The sequence below is a fragment of the Meleagris gallopavo genome, chromosome 3, assembly GCF_000146605.3.
Source record: "Meleagris gallopavo isolate NT-WF06-2002-E0010 breed Aviagen turkey brand Nicholas breeding stock chromosome 3, Turkey_5.1, whole genome shotgun sequence".
Taxonomy (NCBI): Eukaryota; Metazoa; Chordata; class Aves; order Galliformes; family Phasianidae; genus Meleagris; species Meleagris gallopavo.
The window spans coordinates 62,434,225-62,441,946 of NC_015013.2; positions in this window are offsets into that span (position 1 = coordinate 62,434,225).

Here is a 7,722-nt window from a genome sequence, read left to right on the forward strand (position 1 = left end):
TTTTGAATTCCTCTGTATGAAAAAAGTTCTCACTTGCACCAGTAATCCTTAATTTCCTACACTCTTTTGAAGCAGTTGTCTAATCATGAATGTAAAGGTCAGCAGGATCATAACCTAAATGACAGAACAGGTAACAACAAGTAGCATGCTATAAATCACAGTACTTTCAAAGTACATCAGGTTGTGTCTGGCTACAAGGTAGCTGTAAAGAGTCTTGTTGAAAATATTAAATGTTTCACATTTTGCAATAGTTTTCTGATCTGAAAGGGTAAATATGCAAACTATTTCCATAGATAATTAAGGTGATACACTTAAAAAGAACAGACAATTTAATCAGCGTGTTTAGAAATCTTAATACATGTGACTAAAACTTCCTTAAATGGAGAGTTAAAAGTATGAAAAAGCCAATCTCTTCATGGAATGGAATAGCTGTGTATGGGAATGAGTTCATGGTTAATGATAATCGTGCCAGATAAATAGGATATATTTCCTAATGATGCCACTTTAAAAAAAAAAATTATATATGAGTTTTACAAATCCATAAATAGAGGTTTGACTATGAAATTTTGATTTACATGCTGAGATACTGAAGAGTGTGAGCTAGTTTTTAATAAGAGTAGCGTAAAATGGAAGTTCTGTGTATTCAGTTGATTTTAGTCTGAAGTTGTTAACAGTAGTTTTATTTATATCTGAGCCTTTCACGTACCTTAGGGCTGAAACCCACCACAAGTAGCCAAAGAGAGAGCCTGGCACCTACCCAATCCATGGACATGAAATTTTTTCTGTGTTTTTCTCCAATGAATTTACAATCCCACCAACATATTTAGGACTGGCTTCACACAGACTGGTGCTAAGTATGTGATCAGAGAAACTGATGATTCGGGACATGACAGATGCAGTGTCTTTTCTTAGCTGCAGTGCCTGAATTGTGGTGGGGGCATTTCTGGGCATCCAAGATCATGTGTTATACGATTCCAGGAATTCTGGTAGATTGTTGTCACTCCTATTGTGAGAAAGTAGTAGATTTTAGGTGGAAATATCAGTCCTACTTCGGGATCAAAGAGATTATGCTCTTAGTATAATAGTTATTTTTCCTGGATCTGATGGCACCAAAGCTAGAGAAGGGGGAGAAAAGGTAATTGTGAAATATGTTTTCTGTAGTGAAGAAGGATCTGCAGCTGTCACATATTCTTTTGAGGCTATTTGTTAGACTGTATTGTCAAATACTGCATTATTTCTAGTATGTCAGTCTTTCTACTAACATTCCTAAAGTAGAAAAACAATGTTTACCAAAGCAATAATTCCTATAGCTGATATCTAATTGTAATCAATGTTACTAAAAATAACAATGTTATAATGCCCAAGAGAGATGATACGCTAGGTCATGGGGAAACAATGATGCAGAACCATCATTGCTGGCAAAGAGAAGCTGCAAATTCCCAGTTGTAAAGTGGGGAGTCAGGGAGGGGTTTGGTATACTTGCTGATGCCAGTGCTTGTAGTCTGAGCAGCTGGCAAAATTCTGCATCATTTTTCACCCTCAAGTTAATAAATCTGTATAGATGTTGTGCTTGTGATTTAGTGTTGAGGGGCCCAGGAGTTCATAATTTATGAGTCTTAGCAGAAGAGCTGCAAAATTAATCTTTACAATAGCAACACCTGTTCTTTGACTCAGCTTTTAATAAATTACATGTGGATAATACTTAGCACATTCTTTGACTACCTTCGGATAATAGCAGCCAGGTGTAAAGCTAGTTTTTGGTAGTGGGAAAACAATGCAAAAAGAGAAGATATGGGAGTCACCTTGAGTTCTTTAAAATTAATGCCTTGTGGTTGCTGTTCTACAAGAAACAGAAGAAAAACTTTTTTGGGGGGGTAGCAGTGCAAATGTGCTCAGATGCAGGAGTTTAAAGAGGCTGTTTTCAAAGCCAGTGAATGATAGCAGAAAGAACTAGGTCACTTTGGAATCTCAGAATTTTCCAGCAATTATTTGCAACACAGATATGGCAGTGCATATCTTGTCGTATGGAAAGGAGGTCTAGGTTTTCAATTCCTGAAAATCAGACTTTACTTTCTAAACCCTTGAGGCTCTCTGACAGCATTTTAAAAATCTATGAAGAGCATCCAGATATAAATAACTAGATGTCAGTCATTTTTAAAGATGTTTCATACCAGTTATAATATAAATTTGCAAACATATACCAGAGAAAGATGTGTATTTTTTCCCCTTACAATGTAAATTTTGTGATTAAAATAATAGGAACTAGTGCATACTTTTTATAGTACAACTGTCACCTAAAAACTAAATCTCTTCTGTTTGTTAAATATTTGTTTGTTTGATATGATATTATGTATGCACTGAGCAAAGAGGAGTGAGAACTGTCAAGGCAGTATGATCCGAAATGAAGAGTGTGTGGCTCTTCTATAACTTCAGTGTCACTAAAAACAAGTAAAAAAGGACTTGTGTTTTCTTCCTCTCAAGTCATTTCCACATTGTTGTCTTCAGTAGTTTGTTTGTATACTAATTATCTGCAGAAAGTTTTCAGAGAATACATAAATATCATTTTTGGAAACAGAAGGCATCTGGAGAAAATATTTACGAGATCCACAATATTTCAGGTTGATGAGAGTTCTTTGACAAAACTAATTTTCTTCATTATGGGTTGCTGTTGCTAAGAAACAGAAAACTGCTTTTGCAGTCACCAGAGCGTTTCTCAGACAGCTTTTCTGAAAAGTTTCACGGGACTGGCAAGAGTCTGGCCAGCTTAAGTCTTCCCTTGAGAACAGTCCCACCAAATATTGCTGATTGAAAAATTCTGATGCATCACTAGCTTCCCAGAATCTTGGAAGGATGACGACTGTCTTTTGTTGTATTTTGGCCTGCTTTTAGTAGGGGATGGATTTGCTGCCCAAAGTCTGCTTTCCTGAGTGCCTAACTCAAGAAGTAAGTCACAAAGCAGATATCTCCAGATTCAAAAGCCCTGGATATGCAGGATCCCTGCACCTGCGGTCAGTTCATTTCACAGATGTACGTGATAGGAAAGTAACTTAGGCTTTTTGGGAACTTATTTCTTCATTAGTTCATATTAAATACATATATGTGTGCGTATGTACACATTCCTTTGCTCCTGTCTGATTAAGGTATAGCAATTTTGTAGTCATTGGCACACTAGGCAATGTAGCTACAAGTTCGTCCTAACTTCAGCTTGTCAACAGAAATACTAGCTACTCTTGGAACAAGTCTTAAACTCTCACCTACTGATCTCTGGCAAGAAACTTATGCATTTCACCACTATACATCTGCAAACTCTTTCTAAGGGTTTGCAATGGAAAGTCAACTACTAACAAATAAAAGCTGATTCTTAGGAAAAAGTATTATTTATTTCCACTCCATTCATTCTTGTATTTCTCTTGAAACACTGCTGTCAAAAGCCCTCTGCTGATTACTTCAACAGGTAATGAATAAAATGTTCGTTTTCCCATTCTGCACAAATGTCTGCCTAAGAAAAGGACCTCAAAAATGAAATACTGCTTTTTGTAGGATCATGTAATTCAGAATGTGTTCCAGTAAAATTCCAAACTTTACAATGTTTGTCTGCAGCTGAAATTCCTTACGCTGAGCAAGCTCATACAGCTAAACAGATATTCTTTCTTAACAAATTTTAAAAATAGATGTTCTTAAGATTTGGAAAATAGCTTGATTGGGGTTCATGAAAAGGAATTTAATGCTGCAATATGTTTTTGATGTGAAAGTGTCCTCTTACTAGAGCCAGTTACCATATGTATGTGTATGAGTAGGAGTGACAGAATCTGGCCTAGAGTAGAAGCTGTTGATTGAAGCTTTTATGGATTAACACAAACACATTCCTGTTAGTCACATTCAGCTTTTTGCATTTGTATTCTGCTCTGATGCATTATATCACTACCTGGAAACATCTCTTTCAGTGTTTATGACCTGGGGCAAAACTAGATTTTTTTATCTGTTGAGAAACCTAGATATAAGGCATTGCAAAAATGTATTAATGAATTACATGCCAAGTTAATAAGATGTAGTTGTGAATAGTAAATTCACTACAAATGCTTTTTCTTATCTCAAAATGAATCTGCATTCAACTTCTGGGAAACTTTAATTTGAGATTCATTATTCTTTTAAAGAAACCTAGGGTATCTTTCTTTCACCAGATATCTCAAGAGTAGAAATACAAATCAGAATAAGAAAATAGCATGCTACATCTCCCCACCCTTTCTAGAGAGTGTCATGACTGTGGTATGCTTGTCATATGAAGAATTTCCCAAATCTCTCTGGACAGCTCCAGGCCCACTTCAGAAGTGGAGTACCAGTCAGGACCGGTGTGCTTTAATTACAATTTCCCCAGGCCTGTTGGGAAGTCTTGGCTGGATGTCTTGCAACATTTATAGCTGAAACTTCACCATTTCGTATAACAGATCTCTGAATCTGAAAATGAGAGAGAAAAGAGTTTTCTATCCTGGAAACACTAGTTTTCACAGTGAAATTCAGTTATTCACAGTGAAACAAAAGTAGAGATTGACGTTATTTTTACCAGTAGCATCACTCTTGGAAATGTAAGAGTTCAGATGCAGCCTGGGACATTTGGAATCAGACTCAAGATTCCTGTTTTTTGACTGAATGTTCTGTTATGGCTCTAGTTCACGTCGCTTTGTTTATTAATGTCTGATACTTGGTTTAATCTTGGAAAAGTTCTCACTGAACTTGGGAAGGGAGGGAGGAATTTTCCCATCACAGTGAGAAAAAAAAAAATCCTGTATTTTAGTGTAGATATCTTCCAAACGCAAGGATATGAATTTTTGCATTATTATTATTATTATGAACTTGGATTTCCAAAGAATGTATTAATGTAATACAAATGACGTGGTCATTTAAAAAAAAAGTGCCATAGAGTGACTTAGAAAATTATCAAGGTACACATCAGGTGAATTGAAAGCTGGCTCACTGAGGAATCAAAAAATAAGAGAATCTAATGGGAAGATGTAGATGAACGGGGCTCATTAGTGCCTGATAGGTTTAGATAATTGATGTAAGGGAGAAGTTGAAGATATTAAATAATATGAATCCACTGATATAATGGCCACATTCCAGTAAAATGCACTTTATTATAACCAGATGAAACATATTTGAAGCAAATGAAATATATGTGACATGGGAGAAATATATCTGTCTCTGCTGCAGAATAATGAGACTTTGTCCTGGAAAGCAGTGACTTAATGGTTTTAGGATGATCACAGATTATCTTCTCAGTGTGAACTCTTAGAATAATGCTGTAAACAAATAAGGGGTAAACCATTCCATGCATGCCTAAAAAGTTAAGTAGCAAAGTAATTATTCAAAATAGTATCACCTAAAATCTACAGTTCGGGTTTAAGAAAGATGGGAATTACTTAAGAAATTACAGAAGATTAAAAGCGACCCAGCATTTGAGAAGTCTTGTTAGCAGTTCACCTAAAGGCATCCACTAGGAACTTCAGAGATGATATATGTCTGTAGATCTTTAAATAAGAAAGATTAAACTCTTCAAATTATGACAACGGAAATTGATGCTATGACCTAGCAGCCAGGGGCCTTAAGCATTGTAACCAAAAATTGAGGGAAGTGATTAATTTGAAGTCATTAACGTGAGGTGATGGGGCTTTCTAAATGACAGATGTTAATCCAGCTGGAGATTCTGGTATGCAAGTGGTCAAATTAGATGAGCACACAGGATTTTTTTGCTCGTGTCTGTGAATATACTTATTCACTCTCAGAAAGTGTAGTCTAGACGTGAAATTTCAGTTACTTCCCTGGGGTAGGCTTATTTCCTGTTAGGTATGGATAAAGGTGAGCGTGAGTTAATGATCATATCTGCCTCAATTTCTTTAAAGGTTACCTTATTTGTGTTTTAACTTGTTCAAAGTGGTTCTCAGTCCTCCCAACAGTACCTGGTGAATATCACATGATTACAAACAAAAAGAGCTTATTCTTTGCAGATGAAAAATGCATTTTCTTAGAAACACCAGATCATGTGCTTGACTGTATTTACGTGCATACACATTTTTGTGATTTTATGTTGAGGTTTATTGTGATTTTAAACTGGAAAGATTTCCTTAGCTGTTATCATAATTTAATCCTTGGAATATAAAAACGATTTATGTGAGAAAGTAGAGTGCCTCTGGATCAAGTATGTGCAACCTATTGTACGGTACCTGCTTGAGCAGGGGGCTTGGACTCAGAGATCTCTTGAATTCCCTTCCAATCTCTGTGATTCTGTAATTCTGTGAAGTTAAGGTTGTTCTTAATGATCCAAAAATATAAACTTAGAAAATACTAAGAGTTTGGATTAATACTGACCATAATATAGATATTAGTAAAATACTATGTACGCTTTATTTTCCTTGACAAAGCAAGTCAGTAGATACTGTGAAAGATTTTGTGCTTTGAAAATTTTGAAGATGTATGTGACAAGAGTGGAATAGAACACAGTAAATCATTTGGAAGGGGCCTTCAAAGATCATCTAGTCCAACTGCCTGACCACTTCAGGGCTAAACAGAAGTTAAAGTTGTCCAAACTTTTTAATTCTTCAGAGTTCTGTGTATTGTGTAAACAGCCTTGGTGTACAGATAAATTCCACAGGTAATTATCTATTATTATTGCTCCAAGTCTGTACTGAACTTTGTTAAAATTTTGTTCAAAATAAGAACATCAACATACATTAATTTGCATATGTTACAATTAAAATACTCCCCTAGTTGTATATTGGTACAGCAATCATATATACAAAATAAATACTTTTATTTGAATCACAAGTGTGTTGAAACACAGGTTGTTTAATGTTGTCCTATTAAAAGGTTAGTCTAAAAGGTCAAAATCAAAATGATAATCTTAAGAAATATAAAGCCCTTCTCTAACATTAGTGAAACAATTTTGGAGAATAAAGTAAAATGATGCTTTCATTGACTGATCACTGACAGGCAGATAATAAGGTTTGCTGCTTGTCTTAGTTTCAGCTGGGGTGGAATTGTTTTCTTCATAGTATCTGGTGTGGTTCTATCTTTTAGTTGTAGGAGAAAAGCAATGTTGTTAATACACCGATGTTTAAAGTTATTGCTAAGCAATGTTGTACAGAGCCAAGGCTGTACCACTTTCTCAGCTCATATTAACAAAGGGATGGGGGGGGATAGAATCAGGACCACTGACTTGAACTGGTCAAAGGTATATTTCGTGGCATATGATGTGATGCAGAATGAGTGTTTTGAAGGGGGTGGGAGATCACCGCTCTTTTCTGCCTGAATAAGCTGCCTGCTGGGTTAAACCACAACGCTGCTGTTGCAAAGAAATGTAACTTTATAATGGAAATGCAGTCTAATTTGCTGGAGGAAATTTGTCACTTGATTTTGTTTTGACTATATCAGGATTTTTTAGACTGCTTTTCCAAAGCACCTGCTTTGTTGAGTAACCATAACTTAAATTAGGCATAGCTGTTTGTGAAGGCATGCAGTGAACCACGAACTGATCTGGTTGAAATAGCAAACTTAGCAAACATAGAATATTTTTGCTCAGATAATTCAGTCCTGTGTTGTGTCTCAGCCCTGTGGATGTGCTGACAGTTGTGCTACATGATTCAGGAAGAGCTATGGAGAGTAGCTGAGAGTTTGACAGTAGAGGGCTGAAACTGTTTCAGCTGACCTTTACGTTAAAAAAAAAAAAAA